At 34.4% G+C, this 14729-nt stretch overlaps 1 protein-coding gene across 7 annotated transcripts in view; it reads left to right on the forward strand.

Moving 5' to 3' along the window:
* The window catches only part of LOC145283502 (dopamine receptor 2-like), a 1112732-nt gene that overhangs the window by 243498 nt on the left and 854505 nt on the right, over positions 1-14729 (forward strand). For all 7 annotated transcript variants that reach the window (XM_080132330.1, XM_080132329.1, XM_080132327.1 and 4 more), the window contains exon 2: positions 13741-13761. The gene's annotated coding sequence lies outside the window, so the exon portion shown is untranslated. The remainder of the gene's footprint in view (positions 1-13740; positions 13762-14729) is intronic.

The raw sequence follows: 14729 nt of genomic DNA on the forward strand, positions 1-14729 counted from the left end.
ATTTATATATTTTTTTTGCTCAGCATACACCTCCAAACACCCGGGCAACGCCGGGCTGGAATGCTAGAATATATATATATATATATATATATATATATATATATATATATACCCACACACATAGAAATGTTAGTATAGTAATAATATGTAGTAATAAAAAGTGATATTTATATCTAGAAACTAAAATAGGTTTAAGGCTCCTTAAATTTTTACTAGAATTGCCTGCAAGGACCTGTGAATGGAATATTTTATGAAATTCAGTAGGAAAAGTTAATGTTTTATCCTCATTTGCGGACGACCCAAACATACAATTGCGTATTACTTCAAAGCCAAACAACTTTTAAAAAATGCAAAGTCGGCAGAATTTGCCTTAAAACGGATTTATCTGTAAACCTTGGCCAAGACTATGAAAGTTACCGCCCTTTGATGTGGATCCATTTTAGAATATGATTATAATAATACATTATTCTTTTTGTAAAGGATGTTAGAAATGAATTCGTAGTGATTTCAACATACACTAATTCTTTATCAAATAAAGAAGTCAGCGGAAACTTTTCATAAAAGTGAACTTGGAGGAAAATAGGCAAAAAAGATAACATTGTCTTCCAAGAGGTGTTGGTCTGAAGGAGTAAAAATCAAAAATTGTCTCTTACGATGTAATTTTATTATTTATATTGAACTATTAAGCATAATATTTTTACTGAGCATTTGTTATTATTTACTAATTTATCTCATTTAGGTCATTTCTATATTTAATATACAATAGACACTATTTTCATAGAAATGTTAATAAAGTCGTATATGTAGCGCGTTATTAGTTTTTATTTTTGCGTCCAGAAAAACGATTTTTTGCGCTATCGAAAAAAATATCAGCCCCATAAAAACATATCTGTAGAATTAATATATTTCTAGGTTTGTAGAATTTCACGGGTTTTGCTAGTAATATACTATCACACTTAATTTTAAAATATTTTGGTTGATCTGTCAGGTTCTTTTTTACAAATAGCAATTTTGTTGATGTATTTTAGGGCAATTTAAGTGGATGCAATTTTGAGAATATAGTTTAAATTCATATGACATGCATATTCAGTTTTTGGATGGTTTGACAAGAATCCTAGCCCTTTTAACCCCCTGAAATATAACATCTCAAATGTTTATCGTTTAAGGCATTTGAAAGATAAACATTATCCTATGGGTTGCCCCCGCTTTCGAATCCCATTCGTTATTTCTGACATAAAACTGCTTGTTCCTAGTTTACATTGAACTCATGAATGGCTTTGTTCATTTCGCTTTTTATAAATAAAAACGGAAGCCGTTAAAATCTCACACGAAGAAATCACAACGAACCTGTTATTCCCCCTCATATTTATCTGATTGAAATCGAGCGTTTCATACAAACACCGTTGCTCACATTTTAACCTCCATCAACATTTTATTCGCTAAAAGAAACCGAGCGAAGGAAAGCGAGATAGAAATCTGACTGTTGTAAAAGCGAACGAAAATGGGTTCACATTTTATTATTTGAGGTTCGCTTTTTTTATAAAAAAAAACTAGCAGGGAGACCAAACGTTGTTCGGGATTGAATAAGGTTCAACATATGTTCCACTCATCTAAACTCTTCTTGCCATCTAAATAAGTGAAATCGAACATTTTTTTTTAATTGAATCGTGTGATTGCTTGCTCTAGTTAGGGACCCCCATCGAAGGGTACCAAGAAGAAGATTCGCGTGCCTCTCTGCAGTGACTTGGTCTACAATACATTGTGATGTACATTGCACTGTAGCTAATCTACTGTTAATTATATGTAGTTTTATGCAAATAATTGTTTCAGTTAAGGTTTAAAATGCAAAATAATATATCCTGGTTCAGTTGTGCTCTAAACAGAAACATTTATTTCGGACGCACCCCTGTCATATCAAAGAAACAGCTGCTAATTTTATGAAATTATTTTTACATATCATTTTAATTAAAGTTCAGCGTACAAAAGTCAAGTATCATGCTTCAATTGTGCTCTAAAATAAAACATTCATTTTGGAGACGCCCCTGATTTATAAAAGAATTTAAAGTTGGTTTTATAGGTTGTGCCTTTCTGTTTGTGCGGGAATTAAACTTTTCAAATGCACTTGTGATATTAGGTTGTATGAAAGTGGAAAATTTAATCAAAATCGGACTTCCTTTTTTATTTGGACTTTTTGGAGCATCGATTTTCCATACTTATGCCGAAACAAAGCCTATATTCGAACACTGTCAGACACGTCAATACTTTCGTGTAATATTTTTAACAAATCGGCCCAGCCGTTTCCGAATCCATGGGGAATGAACTCACGCGCACACGCACACGCACACACACACACACACACACAACTCTAATTTATATCATAATAGATAAGTTAATAGATAGATAGATAGATAGATAGATAGATAAGATCATTTTTAGTATCGGCTTGGATGCGTTAGATTTATTTTTGTATGAAATATATATACATATCTTTAAAATAAAATTAAGATGAAAACCAATTGTGTTTTAAAAATGACGTCAATAAATTGTTATTCCAAAAATCTTGAACAGTTTAACACGCGCCCATTTAAAAAAAAATTATTGAATTGATAATTTATTTTTATTGATATTCACAGTGAATAATAAAAACAATAACAAATATAATTTGGAGTCATTCCATTCTCCAATACATCTCTTTGTATTTCACTTTTTCTCTCTCTAGCTTTCCCCCACATTTCTCTCTCTCTCTCTCACTCTCTCTCTCTCTCTCTTTCTCTCTCTACCAATACCAAATTTGAGAATACTAGGCAATTTATGCGATCTCCCTTAATCATGATATACGTGCGTTTATATGATATCATTTTTATATCGATTTGGATGTGTGAGATTATTGGAGGGGGGGGTACGTTTATCTTTCCAAAACATTAAGGCAAAAAAAAAACAATCGTGTTTTTAAAATGGCGTCAATAAAAATTTTCTTCCAGCAAATATTAAACATTTTAACACGCGCCCATTACATTTTTTTATTGTATTGATCATTTCATAGAACTAAAAACCTTTTATTTTCGCATATTCACTTTAAACAACAAAAAAAACTATAAAAATTAAAATTTGATGTCCCTCTCAAACCCAATCTCTTTCACCATTGATATGTCTCTATCTATCTATCTATCTATCTATCTTTCTACTCTCTTGCAACCCCGTTTTTTTTTTTTGCACGTCACTTAGGCGAATTAATTATTTATTTGCTGTATTCAACGGACAAATAGCAAAACCTAAAAGAAATCTGTTCCAATGCCTAATTAACATAACTGAGTTTTAAGCAGTCTATCATGAATTAAAGTTTGCTGATATTAATTTCTAATTTTATTGTCCTATTTTTCCTATGTATATATATATATATATGAAACATGTCCTGTGTATTAGCAGTAAGTAATTAAAGTGATTTAATAAAAAAGGGATGAATTACGATAACTTATCTTAAAATAAAACAATAAAAGACTGTTATAAATAATAAAAATTGTCGCTTTTTTCAAGCCTCATCCCTCTCTAGCACCCTTTCTCACCCTCTCTCTCTCTCTCTCTCTCTCTCTGTCACCCTCCTTATTCTCTTCTCTATTTTAAGCAACTTCAAGTTGTTTCATGCCCCATCGCTCAGGCGAATTGATTTATTCTTTTCATTTGTTTATGGGTCCTTACGGATTAAATAAATAAATTATCAAACTATGAATATTCATCTGTTTATATAAACAAATGTGAAAGTTTTCTTCCCTTGTGTAAAATAAGCTATTTTTAATTTATATTTATTTGACTAACATCCCTCCTAAACAAAACAAATTGTAACTGAGATGAAAATTGCTATTGTCAAAGTGAGTTCGTGAATACAGTGACACCTTAGCTGGAAGTTGGACAGCGAGATGTCTATTCACTTATTAAAATATAAAACTTTGTGGGCCGTCCGGGAGTCCTTGCTTGCTTGAATCTCGTCTCGTATATATATATATATATATATATATATATATATATATATATATATATATATATATATATATATATATAATCACACACACACACTTATATATATATATATGTATATATGTATATTTATATATATTTACTTACTTACTAACTAGCTCTACCTACGTACTGAACACTGTTGAAGTAAATACTGAAAGTTTACGCATAAATTTATACTTTCGTATATTAATAATATATATTATTATTATTATCATTATTATTATTATTATTATTATTATTATTATTATTATTATCTATATATTAATACGCTTGTAACTATCTATCTATCTATGTGTGTCAAACTTTCCGGCAAATTTGATTGGTTGAGAAGATTTTATTCTGGAATAGCGGATTGCACATTAAACGAACGCTCAAGGCAGAGATCAAATATTAAAAAAAATAAAATATTTTAAAATCTGTTTTTTCTCTCTCTGCCTTGAGGGTTCCATGTTAGTTCAACATCTCCTTCATGTCCAGGATGATCTCCAACTGGTTCAGGCAAAACAAACATGTTGCAATTCATGCCATTTTCCATGAATAAGGTATTCAGAAAGTGGAGAGCAACATTTTCAGCAGCTATGTTATCATATCTAAGCAGCAGATCTTCGATCATAAAATGCTTATTCTCATTCCATAAATGCAGAGCATTCACGGGCTGGTTGAAGACGCACATCATTTTTAATTTTTAATTAACGAAAACTGCGTTTCCCTCTCTATCTCTCTCTATCTCTCTCTCACACTCTGTGTGTCTATCTATCTATCTATCGCTCCCTCTCTCCCTCTCTCTCTCTCTCTAACAAATGTAAAGAAAAATAAATAAGCTAAATGTAAAGAAAAATAAATAAGCTAAAAATTAAATAAAACTTTTGAAAATATTTTTAAATAAACATATTTATAAAACATAAATGAAGATGTATTTATTGAGAATATTTGGAGCACTAATATCGTGATTTTGTTATATACATATTTTTTTTTTACACAGAGATCACCACTTATCGAGGCCCGGAAGCCACTCAGGGATAAGGGTTATTGCAAGTACATTACGTTAGTGAGGAGATTTGATGAAGTGTTTACTTAAGGGGGCGGTTCATTAGGAATTTGTTAACATTAGACTTGAAGACATCCAAGTTGTAGTCCGGAGGGAAGCTGGCAGACGGAACAGAGTTCCACAGGCGTGCAGTTCTAAGAAAGAAGCTTTGTTCATGAAATCCGCGTTTTGATTTAGGCACAGATATAGAGTGGGGGAAATTTTTCACAGTGGATTCAGCTAGACGGGTGTTTTTCGTGAAAGATTGGCGAGGGGGGACCAGGGATTGGAGTTCAGACGAGCACCCGCCATGAAAATAACGATAAAACAAGGATAGGCTTGCAACGTCTCTTCTGTGGGAGAGTGGTTGCAGGGTAGAGAAAAGGGCATCCCCCACTAAACCACGAAGTCTATTTTGTACTCTGTCAAGGCAGGATAGGCTATTTTTGGCAGCTCTTGCCCAGATATGGCAACAGTATTCCATCCTTGGACGTACTTGGCTTTTATATAGATAGAGAATTGCATCAGTAGTGAGATATCTTCTGGAGCGGTAGAAGGATCCCACCATCTTTCCAGCGACCTTGGCAACAGACTTGATGTACGTGTTCCATTTCAGATCAGGAGTAAAGGTCAAACCCAGAAGCTTGTCAAAACACGGGGCCTCACCCAGACGAGAGCCATCCATCACAATTGATGCCAGCTGGGGATCAGAGCGTTGATGATGTAAGGATAGGAGTTTGGTTTTGGATGCATTAAAGGTAACTAGCCACATCTTCCCCCACTGAACCACGCGCTCAAGATCAGAGGAGAGAGAATCAGACAGAACTTCGTCATTTACAGCCTTTGATGTGTTGCCATAGATGGTCGTCATCTGCATAGATGTCAACGAATGATTTAAGTATGTGTTTAGGGAGGTCATTGATGTAGATCAGGAAGAGAGTTGGGCCCAGGATTGACCCCTGAGGGACTCCAGCATTTATATTGCAGGCCTCCGATTTTTGACCATCTACCACTACTCTTATGAGCCTATCGGAGAGAAATGATTTAATGATTGAGAAAACATTTCCAGTTATACCGTAGCTGGAAATCTTGTGAAGTAGACCCTTATGCCATACTTTGTCGAAGGCCTTTGATATGTCAAGAGCAATTGCCCTAGAAAGGAAGCCTTTGTCAAGAGATTCACTAATCCTGTGGGATATAACCGTCAGCACATCTGCGGTAAATCTTGCAGAGCGGAAACCATATTGTGTGTCACTAAGAAGGTTATTCCTGCTGAGGTGGTTGACTATTTCTCTATTTAATATGGATTCCAGCAACTTACTCATAACACACAGGAGACTTATTGGTCTGTACTGAGAGGGAGATGACTTATCACCTGAATTCTTAAATACAGGGCAAACTGATGAGGTCTTCCAGGGGGTCGGAAAGCACTTCTCCTTAAGGCAGCGCTTAAATAGTTTCGTAAGTATGGGAGCAAGTTCTGGTTGAAGCTTTTTAACACTATAATTGGGATGCCATCAGGGCCAGTTGCTTTACTGGAATCTAGGTTTTTTATTAGCTTGGCGACCTCATGCACGGATATTTGTATGTTACCTAGCTTGTTCTGTGTTATAGGAGGAAATATGGGGAGTTGATGGCCTTCGTCGCATAGGGTAGAATTAGCTGCAAAGTCCTTTGCAAATAGTTTGGCCTTGTCTGACGCTGACGAGATGACCTCTGGTCCATTGATAATGGTTGGGATAGAACGCACACTTCTGTTCAGGATCCTATTTGTTATTTGCCAAAACTGGTAGGAACCAAGCCGCTGATCAGCTACCTTGGATTTAACAGACTGGGCATATAGCTCTCTTGCATTTTTTATTACTCTTTTACATTGGTTGCTGGCAGTCCTGAAAGCAGCTTTAGTCTCAGTGCATCTATTACGTTGGTAGCTATGGAAAAAGTGGTTTCTGTGCGCGATAGCAGCAGCACATTCTGGGGAGAACCATGGCTGGCTGTTAGGTTTTTACATACATTTTACCTACCGTACTCTTCATTTACCATTGAAAAAAAAATAGTACACAGGGTGAATTCGTCGGCCACGGCAGTAGAGGGTTAATGTAAATGTTTCAAGGTACGGATATGTGATGGGATAATGTGTATGTGAAAAAAAGAAAGAAAAGAAAACGTGAAATTTTCACGGGTCCAGCTAGTTGTTGTTGTTGTTATTATTATTATTATTATTATTATTATTATTATTATTATTATTTTGTTGTTGTTGTTGTTATTATTATTATTATTAATGTTATTATTATTAATGTTATTATTATTATTATTATTATTATTGTTATTATTATTATTATTGTTATTGTTATTATTATTATTAATGTTATTATTATTATTATTATTATTATTATTTTTATTATTATTATTGTTATTGTTATTGTTATTGTTATTATTATTATTATTATTATTATTATTATTATTATTATTATTATTATTATTATTATTGGCATTGGCTCCCATGGAGCTTTCACACAAGTCAACAAACGATCTGATTGGAAACCTGTGGTGTTCTCTGGAGGCTGAGTGGCAACAAGTATCCCAGACGTCCAGTTCTCTCCACCTCCTTCGATAGCATTTTCAAATGAATTTGCATCATCGCAACAGCCACTTACCATTGATTTCTCGCCGGCAGTCGCCATTGGTTTATATTGGAATTTGAATGGCACTAAGCCCCTTCCCCCAAAGTCCCAGTTCTCTTTGCGCTTGTCCAACCGAGGTCTGGCTGGCGCTGTCTCCTCGTTCTTTTAGTCCTTCTCGACCCTTCTCAGCTCTTTGGCGTCACTTTTTTATTGGGAGGAGCGGTGGTGAAACTATGGGGGAGATGCATGATGGGGGGTGTAGAACTTGTAGATATGCAGCTTCGTCACGCTTATTCGTTATAGTGTCTTCTTGAAGCATTCTCCGCATTCAAGGGTTTTCCTTAATATTTCAATCGTTTTCATTATCGTTAGTCTTGTACTTTTGCAATTATTCCTCTGATTCCAATTTCTGACATTCTTTTTCGAAGATTTTCGGAATTGGTCCTAGTGTTCCTACTACTATCGATACTATTTTGATTTTCTTCATCATCCAAATCCCTTTTAACTCTCTGGCTAGCTCTGTGTATTTGCTTCGTTTCTCCTTTTCTTTCATACTCACCATATGGTCAGCTGGGACAGCAAAGTCTACGATTTGACAGGAATTTTCTTTCTTGTTAATTATTACGAGATCTGGTCTCCTTGCTTGGATGGGTTTGTCCGTCTGCATGTCCATGTCCCATAGGATTTTGTGGTTCTTGTTTTCCAGTGCTCTTGCGCGTTCACCATTTGTCTGTACACTCAAAATGCAGTCGTTTGCACAATTCCCAGTGCACCGCCCTCCCACTTGGTCATGCCTGTGTTTGTATTTTTTGGGGGCCAGTTTGCTGCATTCACTTACTATATGGTTTATCGTTTCGTCTCTTTGTCCACAGAGTCTGCATTTGCTGTTTTCCTGTGTTTTATCGATTCTTGCTTTGATATGGTTGGTTCTTATCGAGTTATCTTGTGCTGCAGTTATTAGAGATTCAGTTTCTCGGTTTATATGCCCTTTTCGCATCCATGTCCAGGTGTTTCGTTATTCTCATCTTTTGTCATTCTTATGAATCTTCCATGGAGTTGTTTCTCTTCCCACTTCTCTTTACTCGTTTTGTCATTTGTCTCTCTGTTTTCTGTTTTACTGGGGGGTTTTTCAGTGTCTCTCGCTGCCATAATTATCCTTTCAGTGTTTTGCATTATGTATTTTTCTAGTTCTTTTTTCGTGTCCTTCACACAGTCTTCTATACAGATCAGTCCTCTCCCGCCGTCTTTCATTTTCACGTAGAGCCTGTCAATATCGTCCTTTGGGTGTAGCGCATTATGCGTAGTCATAAGTTTCCTGGTTTTCTGGTTGAGTTGTCTCAGTTCTTTTGTCCACCCTATAAACGGTCTAGAGTATCTTGCTAGTGATACTGCCCATGTATTTATACCTTTTATTAGGTTTCTGCTATATAAATTTGGTTTCCAGGAGTTTTCTTGTTCTCCTAAGGTATTCCTTTCCAATGTTCTCTTTCATTTCTGTTGCTTTGATATTAAATATTTATAGTCGTCTTGTTCCTCTAGTGCCCTTATCTCTGTTTGGTTGGGTAGTTCCATGCCTTCTGTCGTTTCCAGTCTTCCCTTTCTTATAACTAGTTGTGAGCACTTTTCCATTCCAAATTCCATTTGGATATCTTGGCTGAAGATCTTGGTAGTGTTAATTAATGTCTCTATCTCCTTTTCGGTCCTTGCAAAAAGTTTCAGATCGTCCATGTACATCAGGTGGTTCATTTTTCCTCTGTGTTGGAGAACTTGTTCCCGGCTTGGCACTTTCTCAGAATACTGTTCAAGGGCATCATGGCTATGATGAACAGTAGTGGTGATAGTGAGTCTCCTTGGAAGATGCCTCTTTGTATGTTAATTTCTGTTATGTGTTGTCCATCAGCTGTCAATTCCAATCTCCATGTTTTCATTGCATTTTCTATTACGTTGGTGATCCCGCTTGGTATTTTATACATTTTTAGGCATTCTATTATCCATGCTTGGTGGATCATGTACGTTTTTTGTAGTCGATCCATGCTATGGCTAAATTCTTTCTCCTCCTTTTTACCTCCTTTAGGATCTTTTGATCTATATATATAGCAGGTCATGTATTCCTTTTTTTCCTTTTTGGCATCCTTTCTGCTCCTCGGGGATGAGTCCACGGTTATTCAGGGAGTAGTAGATTTGTTCCCTCAGTGTTGTCAGTATCTTTCACATAGTTGGTAAGCACGTGATTGGCGTATAGTTGCTAGGGACGGTTCCTTTCTCCGTGTCATTCTGTAGCAGCGTAGTTCTACCTTTTGTCATCCAGCCTGGTACGCTTGCTTCCTGTATACATCTTCTCAGCTTTTGGGATAGTTTTTCGTGTAAGGTTGTGAATTTGTTGAACTAGTATGCATGTATCCCGTCGTGCCCTGGTGCTCTCCAGTTTGCCATTTTTCCTATGGTTTTCTTTAGGGTTTCCTTGATGATTTCATTCGCTGTTCCTTCTTCTATTTGTTGTAACTATTCTTTCATGTCTTTCAGCCTTTCGGCAGTTCTATTGTGATCTCGTCGCTCTTCCCATATATTACTCCAGTAGAGTTTTGTTTCTGTCGGATTTGGTTGTTCTGTTTTTGTTTATCCTCCGTTCACATTTTGGTAGAATTGGCTTTCATTTGTTTCAAATGTTCTGTTTTGTTTGCATTGTTCAGATTTATATCTATATCGTCTCAATCTCGCTTCTTTTGCTTTTATTTGTTGGTCCTGTTCTTCATGTTTCTTGTTTAGCCTCTCCCTGCTACTTACATTTCCAATATTCCGTTTTCTTCCCGTTGCTTTCTTCCTGTTGATCATTTTGGTTTCTTTTTTATGTTTATGTATTTGAGTTTCTAGTCTTATTTCCCATCCAGGTTTTGTCGGTCCGCTTGTTCCCGGTTGTTTTTCTGATTTGAGATTCATAGTTACCATTTTGGCGCCTGCGTAAATGAGGTTGTTTAAGTCTGTGATTGTACTTGTTGGGATGTGTCGGAGGAGCCTGTTAAGCTTCTATGTTTCTGTTTTTAATTTCTTCTGCTCTTGGTTCCTTAACGATGGGAGCTTTGTTTTTTCCTCGTTCATCAGCTGAACTGTATTATTTTATTTATTTTATTTGCTTCATTCTCTGTTAGTTCTGTTTCATTGTTCTTGGTTTCTACGTTTGTAGACTTCGTTCTTTGTTGGTTCTCGGCCTTTGGTGTTTTTACTTGTGAGGCTTCAACTTGTAGGGTTTCTCTACGTGAGGTTTCGTTTGGGGATGCTTCTTGTTCAGTTTCATCATTTATTTTTCGCTGAATTTCTGTTAGTTCTAGTTTAGAGAGCCAACCTTTCTTGAGTATCAGTCTTGCTTGGTCCGCAATTCTTGGTTCACCTTTCTTGAGTATCAGTCTTGCTTGGTCCGCAATTATTTTATTATTATTATTATTATTATTATTATCATTATCATTATTATCATTATTATTATCATTATCATTATTATTATCATTATCATCATTATCATTATCATAATTATTATCATTATCATCATTATCATTATTATTATTATCATTATCATTATTATTATTATTATTATCATTATTATTATCATCATTATCATTATTATTATCATCATTATCATTATTATCATTATTATTATTATTATTATTATCATTATCATTATCATTATTATTATCATCATTATCATTATTATCATTATTATTATTATTATCATTATTATTATCATCATTATTATTATCATCATTATCATTATTATTATTATTATTATCATTATTATTATTACCGTTTAATCTACTTAGTTACACATGTTTCCACTATCGGGATCGATTAAACGATCTAACAATTTCATCAGACCATACAGATTTGAAAAGTTTATTATGCGTAAAAAGATAAAGAGCAAAAAAAATACGAATTCCAAAAACATTAGCTCCAACTGTAATCTCATGAAACAAGAAAGACAGTGGAAAATATATAGAAGTAGAGAAAAGCATAAAATTTAAAGAAAGTTATAAACGACAGAGATGGAATGGACGGGGGTATGATTAGAAAATCGGAAGCATAGAATAAGGAGAGAAAAGGTGGGAAGGTAAAAAGAAAGCGGGAGGGCAGTTTTTTTAAATTTGTACTTTATAAGTTTCATGCGAGTATTAAATTCACAAGCGGTCCCCAGTCGCATGTATATCCCCGTGGGTCAACATGATTATGACATATATCTATAATATAAAGCTGAACGTCTGTGTGTGTCTGGTCACGAATAGGCTCCTATATGGTTGACTATTATAGAAAACTGATCACATATAATGATAAAAGATGTATCGATACACAAGAATGGGTATGTTTGATCTGGCATAATGATGATTCATTAAAATTGCGGGGTCTGCGTACGCGCCTGGTCCACAAAGTATGGAAATAAAAAATTAAAAAATTAAAAAAAACGTTTACAAGTGTTTTTGATATAGATGTACATAATAATACTTTGATAAGTATGTTTTAACTTAAATAGGGATGGTATAATAAAATTGTGGGGTCTTCATTCGCGCCTGGCCTCCATAGAATGGAAATAGGCACAAACTTTAATAAAAACTTTTCATATCTGTCTGCGTAAGTATACTTTGATAATTATGTTTCAGTTTGAAGAAATATGGTATAAAATTATGGGGTGTTGTTCGCGCCTGACCTCCATAGAATGGAAATATGTCACAAAGTTTAACAAGGTTTTTTAATATAGACAGAATATTGTGATAAGTGTTTCAGTGTGAACAGGTATGGTATAATAAATTATGGGGGTTTATTTATTTTATTTTTACTTTCATCATATTTGGCTTTGGTTTTGATACCCCCAAATTCAACGCAAATTTACAATCCTTCCTTTTCATAACCTATCATACTTTCATAAATCAGAGTCGATTTTCTGTAGGCTGTTTTTGAACCCAGTCAACGACGGGTACTTTTGCTAGTATATATATATATATATATATATATATATATATATATATATATATATAATCACACTAGCCGGGTAGGGGGACCGAGCGTAAAATGCGCTTAAGTATAATATTTTAATTTGTCCAGATTTCGTATATATTATTATAGAGTTGTGATTTCAGAAGTAAAAAACATATTTCAGTGTCATCAGCTAGAATCGAAACCGAAACTAGCATTGAAAGTTGCTGACGTTACCACTGACACCCACATGAACTGATCAAAAATTCTAAATTCAAAATAAACTAAGATAAATGTACAAAATTTATAACGATTTTTTTTTAATTTTGACACCTTTAAAACTATTTTAACCGGCTAGAGACCCATAAAAAATTGTCCGTAAAAAAATCAATCATTTGAGGCCACTGGCTTCGCACTGCGATTTTTACTTTCGGAGAATATACAGTTTGAAAATATGGAGATAGACAGACAAATAGCCATTTATTAATTAGATTTAAATCTAGATAAGACGCCTTCATAATTTTAGCGTAAAGAATCGTCAGATTCAATGTGTAACGAATACATAAGTGTTTAAATACAATACTTTTCTGATAACTAAATGTTTTTGTTTCGATGCAATCTGATGACACCCAACTCATATTTAAAAACAAAAGAACTTTTGAAATCACTAGTACAATATAATAATCAAGTCAGAATTTGCTCTATAATAATAAATACCAAATCTGCATGGATTAAAATATATTTAATCGCATTTTACCACCGGTCAAGACTGGGCGACGTGCAAGTTATATTTAAATTTAAACATACTAATCTACCCCCCAACCTCGCCCCAAAAAACAAAAAACAGTGTAGGGGCGATTTCAGTGTCTAGCAATTCGAGGGAGGAAACAATTCAAGTAGAATGTTTTCCAGCATATAAGGATCTCTGCACTGAAAGTATATGATTCTGCTGTTTTTCTGGTTCGTCAACAAAAAAGGGGTGGGGCAATGACTTTATCGGAATAGTTTTCATTAAAGTACTTATAACACATATTCACTGCATTGGTATTTGAGTGATTAATTGTATAACACTTATATGAAAACAAATTGTAAAATAATAATCTTTATTTTATTTACTTTCAGGTTGGACCTTTGCTGTTTAAGGTGAGTAATATTTACAATTTTATAATCATGTCAGTAAATCTTCATAAACCATTGTTATAAATTAATGGCATTTTGTGATACCCGTTTCTGAATCGTTTCGTAAGAGTAAAATACTATAAGAACAATTTAAAGTGAAAAAAAAATCAGAAAATCTGCCAAACCATCAAACACATACTTCTATTGTAAATATGTCTAGAAAATAATAGGTCCTGGATATGACCTTAAACTATATCCGATGGTGAGGCCCCAGCTTGCGGGCTTTGGGGAGTGTGGAGCCACCCTTTAATTGCCATTGCTCTCAGGTCCACTCTGACCCGGAATGGTAGTACCTGTTAGGGTCCCAACTATGGGTTTAAATAGACACCGACTTGAACAAAAAAATATATATTCTATTCGAAACTTTTTTCTTCAAAATCACTGGATTCGGCATTAAAAAACCTGAAAAGGGTTGATATGCCGTAAAACAAAAACCACCCAACCAACCAACTAGAAAATAATGATTACACAACTGAACTTATGGGACTATAACTGTTTTATTCTGCGAAGTAAAGCTATTATAGTATTCGATCGAATTAGTGCACTTTTATTTTGGAATTAATTACTACGTTTTTGACGTTTCGTCCAAAGAACAAAATTATGAACACTAAAATAAAAAAAGTGTTCGGTTTCTCTGAAACATTTTTAAAACATTGAACCAATAAGACCAGGCACCAATAATGCCATGGGTAACATTCTGATATAGCAATACGTAAAATCATAACTTACATGATTAAATTAAAGGACAAGCAATATCCTATACAATTGGGGGGGGGGAGATCTCAGTGATAGAATCTTAAGCTTTTGATAAAATTTTCCCTATGTGCAACATAATCCTCCAAATAAGATTTTATCCCCTAAAAAGATTATCACACACACATATATATATACATATATGCGCGTGTGTGTGTGTGTGTGTGTGTGTGTGTGTG

The sequence above is a fragment of the Euprymna scolopes genome, chromosome 8, assembly GCF_053919585.1.
Source record: "Euprymna scolopes isolate OS-2025 chromosome 8, ASM5391958v1, whole genome shotgun sequence".
NCBI lineage: Eukaryota > Metazoa > Mollusca > Cephalopoda > Sepiida > Sepiolidae > Euprymna > Euprymna scolopes.